The sequence below is a fragment of the Macaca nemestrina genome, chromosome 2, assembly GCF_043159975.1.
Source record: "Macaca nemestrina isolate mMacNem1 chromosome 2, mMacNem.hap1, whole genome shotgun sequence".
NCBI classification, from domain to species: domain Eukaryota; kingdom Metazoa; phylum Chordata; class Mammalia; order Primates; family Cercopithecidae; genus Macaca; species Macaca nemestrina.
Genome location: NC_092126.1, coordinates 54,954,824 through 54,969,403, shown reverse-complemented (window position 1 = coordinate 54,969,403; position 14,580 = coordinate 54,954,824). Strand labels below are relative to the sequence as shown.

The window sequence follows — 14,580 nt, the reverse complement described above, 5'->3', positions numbered from 1 at the left end:
TGTGAACTACTTATAAGGAAATCCCTACAGAAAAGTTGTCGATGTGATTAAAATTGCTTAGATTCTATGTGTTTAGACAAATTTTAAATATTATGGTATTTGGGTATCATTATATAAAACACTAGGCTTATCAGTCCCCAAAGACCCAGTAATACTTCTGGAAGCATAGTCCTCAATGTCTGCTGTAATTTTAATGTATATCCTCAATATTTGTGTACCTTTTGCCTGAATAACAGATGTATATCTCTACTTCTCTTCTTCTCTAATGATCCCTTCCAGGCTGATAAATATGCTCAAGTATCTTTCACATTAAAAATTCCTCCTCTGACTGACTTGTCCTCTTACTTTCTTTTCCTTCATCAGAACTTTTTGAGAAAGTTGCCCACATTGACTTGAGCCCTTGTATCTTTTTTGTATGTGTGTATGGTAGAATATATTTGACAAAATTTACCATTTGAACCATTTTTAAACGTACAGTTCAGAGGCATTAGTCCATTCACATTGTTTGCAACCATGACCACCATCTCTCTCCAGAGCTTTCTCATTCTTCTAGACCGAAATTCTGCACCTATTAAACAATAACGGAACGTTCCTTCCTGCTCTCAACCTGGCAACCACCATTCTACTTTCTATCTCTATGAATTTGATTACTCTAGGTACTTTATATGAATTCAACCATATGACAGTTGTTCATTTGTGTCTGGCTTATTTCACTTAGGTTCATCAAAGTTGCAGCATGTGTCAGAATTTCCTTCCTCCTTAAAGCTGAATAATATTCTATTGTATGTATATACCACATTTGTTTCCTATTTATCAGACGATGGACACTTGAGTTGTTTCTATCTTTGGCTATTGAGAATAATGCTGCTATGAACATGGGCGTGCAAATATCTGTTTGAATCTTTACTTTCAATTTTTTTATATACACCCAGAAGTGGAATTGAATCATACAGTAATTTTATATTTACTTTTTGAGGAACGACCATACTAAGTCCACCTATCTTTCTCATGTTTCTTCCTTCTGCATGGCTTTCCGCTTCCTCCTATTTACCAAGACTCTTGCCACAATCACCAGTGATCTTGTTACCAAATCCAAAGTCCAAAAGTCCTCTTACTTGACCTGTTTTCAGCACATGCCAATGTTGACCACTTCCTCCTCCAGAAAATGTTCTCTGTCTTTCAGTTCTTGACTTCACTCTCACCTTCTGATTATGTAGCAACTTCTCTGATTTCTTTATGAGTCTTTAACTCCGCACTTCTAGTAAATGTTGCCACTTCTCAGGATTCTGTCCTGGGCTTGCTCTCCTTAACCCACAATCTCACTATCCTTGCATGGTTTTAATTGGCAAATACTGATTGCTCCCAAATCTCTGTTTCCAACCCAGTTATCTCCCTAGAAAAGTTTTCACCAATGCAAAATATAAAATCATTTTTACTTGCAATGTACAGAGAAGAGTCTGCATAGAGGCCCTAAGATAAGCCTGAATTAATTTTTCAACTCTACTATTGTTTAAACCTCAGCTGGTCAGGCAATATTTTTGAGCCCTTTTTCCTCACCTGTAAATGCAGACTTAAATGACCATCTAAGATGGTTACTGGAAGTATAAAACAAAGACTACTTAAACACTTTCTTGTGTTTATAGTATTAAAAATACAATTAAAGCAAAAGTCCATTCTAATTCCCTCTAACATGATTCTTCTCCCTAGAAGTAAGCAATACTATCAGTTTGATGTGCATCTTTGCTTAACTATTTCCTATATAATAACCTGTAAGACACATATGGAGTTAAATAATTTTGTGGGGTTTTAATGTAAATAATATCACACTGTATGTTCTTCACTGTGACTTTTAAAAAACTTAATATAGCTTGAAGATATCCCAAGACATACTTCTGAACTGATTCACATGTATCTAATTCCCTCACTGATTGAATTTGCGTTACTCTTCACGGCTAAAAACAATGTGGTCAGTTGAGCATTATAAATGTCTCTTTTAAAAGTATGTACAAGTCTTTGTCTGTGGTAGATACAGGAAAGTAGAATTGTTAGGTCAGAAGGCATATACATTTAAAATGTTAATTGTCACTGCCAAATTGCCCAGTCAAAAAAGGTTTGCACCTCCAACATTTCCTGTTTTTTTTTTATGTGATTGCCAGTATTTGCTTTAATTAAACTTTTAAAGATTTGCCAATCAGATGGACCAGAAAATGGAGTCTTAATATTTTTATTTTGCTTTTCCCTGATTACTGTGGAGATTGAGCACATTTTAATGTTGTATCATCCTTTACAAGTCCAGTTTTGTGAACTACCTGTTAATTCATTCTAAACGTTTCTTTTTACTTTATTTTATTTTATTTTATTTTATTTTATTTTATTATTTGTTTACCTGATCACCTACTACCAGGACCAAACATTTCTTTATTGCATAATTGTCAGCTTTTTATTAATGTGTAGGATTATAAGACAATCCTGTTTCAATGCATTGCAATAATTTTTCTTTTTTGGTGATGGTCCATTCTCCCCATCCTCCATTTCAGGGCTTTTCATGCTGGCTATGCTAACCTCTTGAGATGACCCTAATATTCTCTGATAATGTCTTTGATTTCTGGCACAAGATAGTCAGGTTCATTTTGTGTATTTCTTGCCCCAGAACTGAAATCAGCCATTTCTCTAAAGAACCCTGGTTGCTTTTGGTAGACGGGGATTTTTGAGATCACAATCTAAACCTTAGTAGTACTTATTGCTATTGGGTTATTAATAGCATTTGGAATAAACTCAGTCAATAAATTGTTAGTTTCTTCTATGTGCCAAGCAGTACATAATTGAAATAAAAAAATATTTAAAATATATTTAAATTTAAATTTATTATAAAATATATTTAAACATGTATCAGGAGTTTATAACATGTATGAACATGTTACATCATATATTGCATTAAAAATAGTTTATGATTAATATATCTAATACACAAAAATACTTTCTTTTTAAAGACAATTTGAGTACTATTTTCTTGTGAAAGCATATTTTGATAAAGGTAACAATATAGTAATAATCACATTTTGCATTTCGAACTTCCAAAATACCCTTCCAAAGAAATTTCAAAAATCATGCAGATGAGAAAAATATTAAAGTTTTCATATTTCCCATTATTTTCATTCACATTTACCATTTTAATCCTCAATCAGCTTTCTTCTTCTTTTTCTTCTTTTTTTTTTTTAAATTTTGCTATTATGCACCTATCACATAGAAGAAAACAATCATCTGGGCATATGTCCCTGGAAACAGATTTCAAGTAAAACAAAATAAATGTATTCATGGTTTTAACCACTATTTCTTTCCCAAGGCATATTTTCATGGCCACTTTAAAACTACTGAAGTAGCAATATTTCAGCTGCTCTTTTCATAGCTCAGTGGTGACAGAAATATTTCTGGTTCACTGATTTTGCTTTTTACTTATTAAGAGAATGGCTTAAATATTTTAACATTCTTTTTTTGTTTGTTTGTTTGTTTTCGTGCAGTTAAATAATTGAAAAGGAAAGCATAGTCCGAATTTTTTCAAGTATCTCTGACCCTTAGCTTCCTTATATATAAAAGGGGATGATAATACTAACTCCACTGGGGTACTGTGGGGATTAATTGAGTATCATAGGTACAGGGCCAAGAAGACCATGTTTCCTGAGAACGATGGTGATGAGCATTTTCAAATCTAATTTGTGAATGAATAGATGGTAAAAAATATTCTTCTAATTTGTGAATATATTTATTTGAAAACATAGCAAAGGTTAACAAATCACATCTAGTTGTACATTTATATTACATCAATTATGTTTATTAAGAAAAATGAAGTTTAAAAAACTAAGAATATAGGAGATTTATGGAGAGTCATTCATTCAATATTTTGTATCAGCTGTATGTAGGGAGTTATGATAGGGACTGGGAATACAAATGAATTCCAGCTAACTTTGGCTAATGGATGGATCAGCATGATACAGAGAAGAGAGAATTTGGAGTCTTTATTTGTATCTCCTTTATGCTGCCAGGGCGTGATTTTGGAAGTGTCTGTATCCCTCCACCCACAGCCACAGTTACTCTCTGTCTTTCTGAATCTCAGCGACTAGCTATTACTAGGTTCCAATATCATGGTTCTTCCTTGCCTTTCAGGTCTAGGGGTGGTAACCCAATTAGCAATTCCCACCTTTGCTCATCTCTGCCATACCTCATTTACTCCTAATCATGGCAACACTTCTAAATACTCCCTTCATTAAACTACATGAAATCGATCGTTTAAAATATACCACTTCAAGCAGACATTGATCAAGTTTTACATTAGTCCTAGTTGGGCACAGTGGTGTTCACCTGTAGTCCTAGCTACTCAGGAAGCTGAAGCAGGGGGTCACTTGGGCCCAGGAGTTCAAGTCCAGCCTGAGCAAGAAAGCAAGGTTCTAAGGGGGAAAAAAGCAGGGTTTAAAAAAATCTACATTAGTCCTGTCATATAATTAAATTATACACTTTAATTTGAAACTGATCTGTTAGAAGGTGTACAGTTTCAGAGGAAGCAGAAAGGAGAATTATAGAACATGTCCTGGCTAGCCAAATCAAGAATTGGCTGAGAAAATGTAATGATTGCGTTGACACTTGAGGATGAGTAGGACTTCGTGGGTATTTGAAAGGAGAGAGGAAGGGGACAAATTGGAAAAGGCATGAAAGTCAGAGAAACAGGATCATATTCATGGAGCTACATGTAGTATCCTATTTGGGAGGCATAAACTAAAAGGGTTGGGAATGGGGTGGTGAAGGAGTACAACAGATGAAGCCAGAGAGAAAGGGGCATCAGAAAATGAAGGGAAGGAACAGTGTCTTTTTTTTTTTTTTTTTTTTTTGAGACTGAATTTCACTCTTGTCGCCCAGGCTAGAGTGCAATGTCGCGATATCGGCTGATTGCAACATACGCCTCCTGGGTTCAAGTGATTCTCCTGCCTCAGCCTCCTGAGTAACTGGGATTACAGGCGCCCACCACCACGCCTGGTTAATTTTTATATTTTTGGTAGAGATGGGGTTTCATCACGTTGGCCAGGCATCTTATATGTCTTCTGAAGAAGAAGAAGAAAAAACTTCTAGTGTGAGCAATCAGCTTTTTTGGGTGTCTGTGCTTTTTCCTACCCATTAATGATTCTCTTTCCTCTGGTGACAAGTTGTCGATTTTTCTCTGAGGAACAGGCCCTTCTTTGGGATCACTGCATGTGAGGTGAGTGGCATCAATTTCCTCCTACACCAACATTGGTGTAACCATATGACCAATGTCTGGGAAATAAGTTTAATTATTTTCCTTTGACACGGTGATTGGTTCAAAGAGGAGCGTGTGATTCAAGCCAGCCAATAAGACTTACTTGTGGAAATTTTAAGCTCTGCTTTTGCTGGGATTGGCTAGTTGTGAGAATTACATAAGCCTAAAACTGGGGACTACTGTAAAAAGGAGAAAACCAGCAAAAGAATGAAGCCAACAGAGAGGAAAGCAGACCTGAGGGAAAGTGAGAAGAGGAAGAGAGCTCTGATGACATCATTAGAGTCTGTGACTCCAACTATGCCTAAATCCCTGTTCCTTTTGTTTTCATTAACTAAGTCAATAAATTTTCTTTTTTCTATAACCAGTTTGAATTAAATGTCTGTCACTTGCAACCAAAAGTCTTTCATAACGGAGAAAATCTGGAGGAAAGGGCATGTTTTATTTGAAGTGTAGAATGTCAAGAAAAGCAGGCTTTTTTACTGTCCTTAGACTAGCATTGTCTAAGGAAAACAATGCAAACCATATATATCATTAAAAAAATTCTAGTCTCTACCTTAAAGAGAAAGAGGTGAAATAAATTTTAATAAAATATTTTATTTAACTCAATAGATACAAAATGTTACCATTCAAATATGCAGCAATATAGAAAATCAAAGTTTCCATTTTTAAATTTAAATTTAATTGATTAAAATTAAATATGATTAAAAATTCAGTTCTCAATTATACTAGCCACATTTTAAGTGCTCAGCAACACAGTTCTAGATTGTAGAGCCCAAAGTACAAGATGAGTAGACACTAGTCTAGTTTAAATTAAGTCTGTGGTCAAATTTTAGGGCCTTAGAATGAGGAAGTTCTATTTAAGACAGGATCTCACTCTGTTGCTCAGGCTGGAGGGCAGTGGCATGATCACAGCTCACTGTAGCCTCAACTTCTCAGGCTCAGCCTATCCTCTTGCCTCTGCCTCCCAAGTAGCTGGGACTACAAGTGTGCAACAGCATGCCTGGCTTATTTATTTATTTATTTATTTATTTATTTATTTATTGAGATAGGAGTCTCACTGTGTTGCCCAGGCTGGATATTTGATATTTTTTGAACAAAGAAATAATGGAAGCAAAACAATGCTTTTAGAAAAATAATCTGACAGCTCCAGTGTCTTTAAATCTTTCTTGATATCCCCAGTCAAATTAATGCCTTTCTCTATAATCCAATCATGTGGGGTCAGAAGGACACATGCCGGGTTCTTCGGGATTCAGAAATGCTTAGTCATTTAGAGTACAGCAGCCATAGAAATAACTCATGTGGAGCAGGATTCTCTCAAGACCTAGCCCACCCATTCTTTTGTCCCTGATAGGACTTGGTACATCCCCACAGCATTAAGTGGCATTGGCTTTCTGATTTCTGCTTCTAGGTCATCAGGGATAGTAGAAGACTGGAGTCAAATGTAAGATGCATGAATGAATAATACTGTTTCAAATGTATTCATGAACTAAAAGACCAATCCTGGTTTGAGACGTGTTCAAACAGGAAAACAAAGACTCTTAGAGTCAAGAAAATATACTATCTACTGTCTGCTCCAAAGGAGGAAAGTGTGCTTCATTTTGTTTTTGTCCCATCCCAGTTCTTTGGCATATTAGGTACTGAAAAAAAAAATTGCTTAATGGAACTAGTGAATTATGAAATACAAGTAATAGTCTTTCTAATCTTCTTGGATAAACAATACAAAATAAAATGAATTCTTTAAACATAGTCTTCCATTTTTAATCTATTTAACATCTTTTAATAACTTTTAAATTAAAAATTTCTGATCAACACTCCATTTTCTTTCTATTTTTTATAAATGTGAAATTATTTAAAGATACAATCCTTCTTACCTGGAATATTCATTACAATTTTAATCAAATGATGTTGTAAGTTCCAAGAGTCTTTATGTCCCAGCAAATGGATTACATAAACAGAAAACTTTTTTTGTGAGAAACACCCTTTTCTGTAAGAACATTTCAAATTCCTGAGCAGAGGCATTTTATATAGTTAGGTAAATGTTGGGTTTTTTTTTGTTTTTTTTGTTTTTTTTGTTTTTGCCAACTGGATGAGGGCTATGTTTATTATTTCTATAGTGAAACAAAAAAAGGATATGTTTTCTATCAATAGCATGAAACCAGTACGAGAGAAGAACATGTTTCTAAATGAGGGTCAGGTCAGGAAAAAAGTCCCAAGAGGGAAGTTGCTGGGTACTCGCCATGTCTAGCCATGGAGAAGGTAATGCAACAGCTATCAGTGGTGGCCTCAGCAAATGACAGCCCTTGAGATAGCTACAACCACTTTTACAGCAAGGCTGCCAGGGAACAATGGGGCATTGGCTTTCTGATTTCTGCTTCTAGGTCATCAGGGATAGTAGAAGACTGGAGTCAAATATAAGATGCATGAATGAATAATACTGTTTCATATTTATATTTATATATATAAATATATATATAGGTATATATATTTATGGGTTATGTTGGGAAGTCTCATAAAATGATACATTAGCTTCATTTATTTGCTTTTTCTTTGTGGTTATGGTGAGATACATATTTGGAAATGTGGAATCCACAGTTTGTGGAACTGTTAATCATCAATAAGAGAAGTGGTATTTCTTAGGAAGAATTTAATCTCTGGTTTTTGGAGGTAGTGGTCTGTATCAATAGAAATAACTCTTTTTGACCTTGAAGACTAGTTCTGACAGTTGATGGCAAGTATAGAGATACCCATTTGGTCACTACAGACTGAGCCCTCAATAATCATACTGAACAGCTTTTCAATGTACTGTTTTATAATAAAACATTTTGAAATTGGGCCTTAATGTATCTGTTCTTCCCAAAAGCCAACTACCAGCAGTTACACAGCTTTTAGAAAGCTTCAAATGGGTCACATGTTTCACAGTGACTAAAAACTCACAAAAATATCAAAGCTCAAATATTTGGCACACACTAGGGAAACGAAGTCCTTATTTTGTGTTCTTAACTAAATCAGTAGTTTTAAAGGTTTCTTGAAGGTGAGGACATGAAAAACTTTTGCTTTCTGGAAATACTTTTTCTAGAGATATACATACACAAAAATATGTATGTATATACATACACTATAGATATAGGTTTTTGGTGGATGGGAGTTGCAGAAGCAATATACAATCATCGTAAATGTTTAGAAAATACAAAAAAACTGTAAGAAAATAAAGAGCATTCTTTATTACAATCAGCTGGAGATTATTACTATTCAATATCCTTCCAGATTCACGTGTACGTGTATATAAATGCATCACATAAAAATAATGGACCGCATATACAATGGTGTTCCCGTAAGATTAAAATACTGTATTTTCATTGTACCTTTTCCATATTCACATGTATTTAGATACACAAATGTTTAGTTCACGTTACAATTGCCTACAGTATTCATACTGTATACAGTATTCATACAGTAGCATGCTGTACAAGTTTGTAGTCTAGGAGTAATAGGTTATACCGTATAGCCTAAGTGTGTAGTAGGCTATACAGTCTAGATTTGTCTAAGTACACTCTCTGATGTTCACACAAGACAAAACATCTAACAATGCATTTCTCAGATGGTATCCCCACCATTAAAAGATGCATGACTATATCTATCTATTATCTATCAATCTATAGATACAGATTAGAGAGAGATTATTTTTCAAAAATAGGATTATATAAAAGTACAACAAAATCCTACGTAACCGCCTTTCTATTTCTATTACTTACAGACAAGAAATACGCTAGTGACAAAGCTACTATATTTTAGTAACATATAAAATTATTATTCACAGCATCACTTGCAAATGTTTGAACAACAGTTACACATATCCTTTGAAAACATACATAGGCTACTGAATGATTTCAATGTATGATTTGAAGACCTTTTGTAAAAACTGTGACCTGCGAATGTAAACTACTGATTTAAATCTTTTAGCAACAAGCCAACCTTTTGTGGCTATGCAATTTCTACTGCTATAGTTTCTGTAATTATCAACAAAAACATGCAAAATATTTGCTCCAAACCAGAATAGGCCACAACTTGCAAGAAACAAGCTTGGAAATCAGTAATTATGTGACTTCAGGAGGTATGTATTAGTGGTTCCTATACTAAAAGTGAGTGAAATGCATCAGTAATTTCTTTCCACAAAACCTGGGAAAGTTTTTAAAAAGAGATAAGATCTGGAGGAGGTCATTAGGGAAGGAGCTATAGTACTTAAGGAAGTTAGTTGGGAAAATGAAGATTTCAGGGAGCTGTGTAATCAAAATCTCAGACAAATATCCAGTGAACATTGTATTGAGAATCATCAAGAAATCAAAACTCACTAAGGAATTTATGTCAGAAGCTGCAGAATATTTAAAAAATGACCAGTTTGTTTTTAATTTGGAAACAAAATTCTAAATGGAGTTAAGTTCAGAAAGTAATATGACTAACATCTCAGAATGAAAAATTATTAACTCTTGGGTATATCATCATTCAGTATTTTATTCCTTATGTAGTTTATTTACAAAACCAAACCTTGAGGTACAAGAAGAGAGGTGGTTGCACTGGAAATGTTATAAAAGGGATTGGAAAGGGAAAACACCTTTGTGAGAATAAGTAATATGCAATGCAAATGATACACACTCAACTTTTAGAATAAGTGACTCATTGGAATTATTTACAATGGCAGAGATTCACCAAAGAGGAGACGTTAACTATGACATGATTTAACATGTTCTAAGTAATTTGGTCTCCACAGTCATTTGATTACAACTCTTCAACTAATTAATTTGAGAAATACAGACAGACTCCAAGTTTTTTTGGGATGTGATCCAAAAGTTTATTTGCATGTTAGTTGTTTGAATTTGCTCTCTCATAATTATAAGGTTATATGATGTTGTTAACTTTCCTGACAGATTCATGAAAGCCTACTTAACAAATAACACAGCAGTCATGATTATTATGTCTTTTAAAAGCCCTCAGAGATCAAACATAGTGAGCAATGATTGTTTTCTCATTTTTTTTTGTTAAATTATTTTTTAAAAACTTGTGGGTATATAGTAGGTATATATATTTATGGGTTATATGAGATGTTTTGATACAAACATGCAATGTGAAATAAGCACATCATGGAGAATGAGAATGCTTCTCAAGCATTTATCCTTTGAGTTACAAACAATCCAATTACACTCTTTAAGTTATTTTAAAATGTACAATTAAGTTATTGTTGACTACAGTAACCTTATTGTGGTATCAGATAGCAGGTTTTATTCATTCTTTCTATCTTTTTTTTTTTGTACCCATTAACCATCCCTACTTCCCCTCCAGCCCCTTACTACCATTCCCTGGCCCTGGAACAATCCTATTCTCTATTTCTGTAAGTTCAATTGTTTTGGTTTTTAGATCCCACAAATAAGTGAGAAAATGTGATGTTTGTCTTTCTATGCCTGGCTTATTTACTTAACATAATGTTAACATAATGTTATGATGAGAAGGAACATAATGATGGGAAAGGACAAGGAAATAAAGATGCCTGAAAAAGAGGAGCTATCTTTCCTAGAGAGGAATGTTAATAAATACAGAATTACAGAGTTAAAACATCATCATTATACAACCCCCAAAGTAATATGTAATTTAGACAAGAATATCAGAGATTTGCAAACCAATTGGTGAAAGTTTATTAGAGAACAGAATATTCACACAGTTTTAAAATATCATAGTAGAGATAACTTTTTTAAATTAGAAAGAGAAAATAGACCTTTATAATGAAGAGATCTTGAGATCACTCCATTAGTTGAATGAGGTCATTCTTTTTTATGAATGAATAGTACTCTGTTGTGTGTATGTACCACACTTGCTTTATCCATTCATCTGTTGATGGAAACTTAGGTGCTTCCAAATTTTAGCTATTGTACACAGTACTGCAACAAACATGGGAGCGCAGATATCTCTTTGATATACTGATTTCCTTTCTTTGGGGTATATACCCAGCAGTGGGATTGCTGGATCATATTGTAGCTCAATTGTTAGCTCAACTTCCACACTGTTCCCTATAGTGGTTGTGCTAATTTACATTTCCACCAACAGTGTATGAGGGTTCCCTTTTCTTTGCATCCTCTCGAGCATTTGTTATTGCCTGTCTTTTGTATGTAAGGCATTTTAACTGAGCTGAGATAATATTTCATTGTGGTTTTGATTTGCATTTCTCTGATGATCAGTGATGTTGAACACCTTTTCATATGTCTATTTGCCATTTGTATGTCTTCTTTCTTTTTTCCAAGGTTGTATCTCAGCTTTTGTTTTTTCCTTTAAGTTCTGGGATACATGTGCAGAACATGCAGGTTTGTTACATAGGTATACACATGCCGTGGTGGATTCCTGCACCCATCAACCCATCATCTACATTAGGTATTTCTCCTAATGCTATCCCTCCCCTAGCCGCCAACTCCCTGACAGGCCCCAGTGTGTGATGTTCCCCTCCCTGTGTCCATGTGTTCTCATTGTTCAACTCCCACTTATGAGTGAAAACATGCGGTGTTTGGTTTTCTGTTCCCGTGTTAGTTTGCTGAGAATGATTTCCAGCTTCATCCGTGTCCCTGCAAAGGACATGAACTCATCCTTTCTGATGGCTGCAGAGTATTCCATGGTGTATATGTGCCACATAGACTTAGAACCAACCCAAATGCCCATCAATCTACGTCTTCTTTTGAGAAACGTTTATTAACATCTTTTGACTATTTTTTGATCAGGTAATCAGATTTTTTCCTTTGGAGTTGTTTGAGCTCCTTATATATTCTGGTTATTTATCCATTGTCAGATGGGTAGTTTGCAAATATTTCCTCCCATTCTGTGGGCTGTCTCTTCACTTTGTTGATTATATCCTTTGCTGTGCAGAAGCTTTTTCACTTGATGTGATCTCATTTGTCCATTTTTGCTTTGATTGCCTGTGCTTGTGGAGTATTGCTCAATAAATCTTTGCTCAAAGTAATGTTTTCTTGTAGTTTCACAGTTTGAGGTCCTAGATTTAAGTCTTTAATCCACTTTGATTTGATTTTTGTATATGGCAAGAGATATGGGGTCTAATTTCATTCTCCACATATGGATATCCAGTTTTCCCAGTACCATTTATTGAAAAGACTGTCTTTTCCCCAGTAATGATTGCTAATTTTGTTAGGTGTGATAATGGTATGGTGGTATTTCTTAAAAAATTAGTTTACCACAGTTTTATTTTATTTTATTTTATTTGCAAATATACAGTTTTATTACAATCCTGTTAGTTTTCTATAGTTTTCAAATTACCATAAATTTAGGAACTTGAAAAAATTCAAATTTATTATCTCCACTTTCTATGGATCAGGAATCTTGCCTGAGTTCTCTTATTAGGATCTTACACTGCTGAAAACAAGGCAACATTAGAGGTTGCTACTCCTATCTGAGGATTAGGGTCCAATTTCATATCAGGTGTGGACAAGATTCAGTTCTCTATGCTTTTAGGACTGAAGTTCTCATTTTCTTACTTGCTGTTGACCAGAGCGGCTCTCAGCTCCTAGAGGACTCATTCTTTGCCACGTGACGCCCTCTATCTTCAAGCTATTAATAGTAATGGAGAATGTCTTGCATATTGAATCCCCCTTATGTATTAAATCTCTGACTTTCTCTGACTCTGAACTCTAGACTGAGATTTAAAGAGCTCATATGATTAGGCCAGGCCGACCCAGATTATCTTCCTACGTTAAGGTCAATTGACTGAGGTTCTTAATTACTTTTGCAAAATCCTTTAGAGCAGTGCCTAGGTTAGTGTTTGACTGAATAAATGGGATAATGTGTGTGTACTCTAGGGTCCAGGAATCTAGGGGGACCATCTTGGAATTCTGCATACCACAAACCCTATCAGTTTAATAAATACTGACATATATAAGAATAGAATGACATCATGCATAGGATTTTCCTTAGACAACAAAAAATAGAGTGAAAAATAGATCCAATAAAATTGGCAACATGTTAAAAGTTCTTGAAATTGAATGATGGGTATTTGAGGGTTGATTTTACCATTTTACTGCTTTTCTTATTTTTGAAATTGTCCATTAAAGGTATAAATAAATAATATGTCCCTCAGCCTTAATCCTACCATCCAAACTTTGGTTTCATTAAGCCGTGTCATGGTTGAGTCTAAACCCTTTCTTCTGGACCTCTCGTGCCCAGTCATTCCTCAGTCCTTCAGAGCCACGAGGACCTGGGAGTCATGAAGCCACGAGAGCCCTTCAGAGCCATTGGGACTGAGTGGCTTTCAAGGCATGTCTGAAATGGCTAGGATGATAGATGTTGACGCATGGATGAAGACTAGAGCATTTGCCATGTTAAAAGTGAGGAGTGAGACAGGGCTCTCTGGGAAAGGAGACAGTTGTGCTGAAGTGATCCTTGACAATGATGGGAAGGGACAAGGAAATAAAGATGTCTGAAAAAGAGGAGCTGTCTTTCATAGAGAGGAATGTTAACAATAAATATAGAATTACAGACTTAAAACATCATCATTATACAACCCCCAAAGTAATATGTAACTTAGGCAAGAATATCAGAAATTTGCAAACCACTTGGTGAAAGTTTATTAGAGAACAGAATATTCACACAGTTTAAAAATATCATATCACAGATAACTTTAAATTATAAAAGGAAAATAGACCTTATAATGAAGAGATCTTGAGATCAATCCATTAATTGAGTGATATAATTTAGGATCACCAATAGTGAGACAATATAACTTTATGTGATTCCTCATTGACACAATAAGAACTATCTAGTGTCACCTAACTGCCTAATATTTGTGCCAAAAATGTCAACTTGAATCTGATCATAAAGAAACAAACAAATCCAAATAGAGACATTGTGTAAGACAAGTGGCTTGGACTCTCACAAAATTAAGCATCATTAAAATAAAAAACTAAAAAGTATAGGAATTGTTTTAAATTAAAAGATTCCAATGATTCTTAACCAAATGTAATGAATGAACTTTGATTGAATCCCAGTATAAAGAAAAAAAAAATTATAAAAGACCTGTTGGAGACAAAAATCTGAACACGAATGATACATTAGACGTTATAACTGAATTACACTAAGTAATTTTGGAGGTAATAATAATAATGTGCTTTTGTAGGACAATGTCCTACTTAGCAGGTATATTTTAAAACATTAGATGTGAGGTATCATGATGTTTAACAGCAAGTAATTAAAAATTCAACATACATACGTATGCATATGTGTATGTGTGAGGAAAAGAGAACAAAGAAATTTGC

At 34.5% G+C, this 14,580-nt stretch overlaps 1 long non-coding RNA gene across 1 annotated transcript in view; it reads right to left on the bottom strand.

Annotated features, from left to right (window-relative positions):
- Positions 1–14,580, bottom strand: part of LOC105499022 (uncharacterized) — a 45,024-nt gene that overhangs the window by 1,867 nt on the left and 28,577 nt on the right. The window lies entirely within an intron of this gene.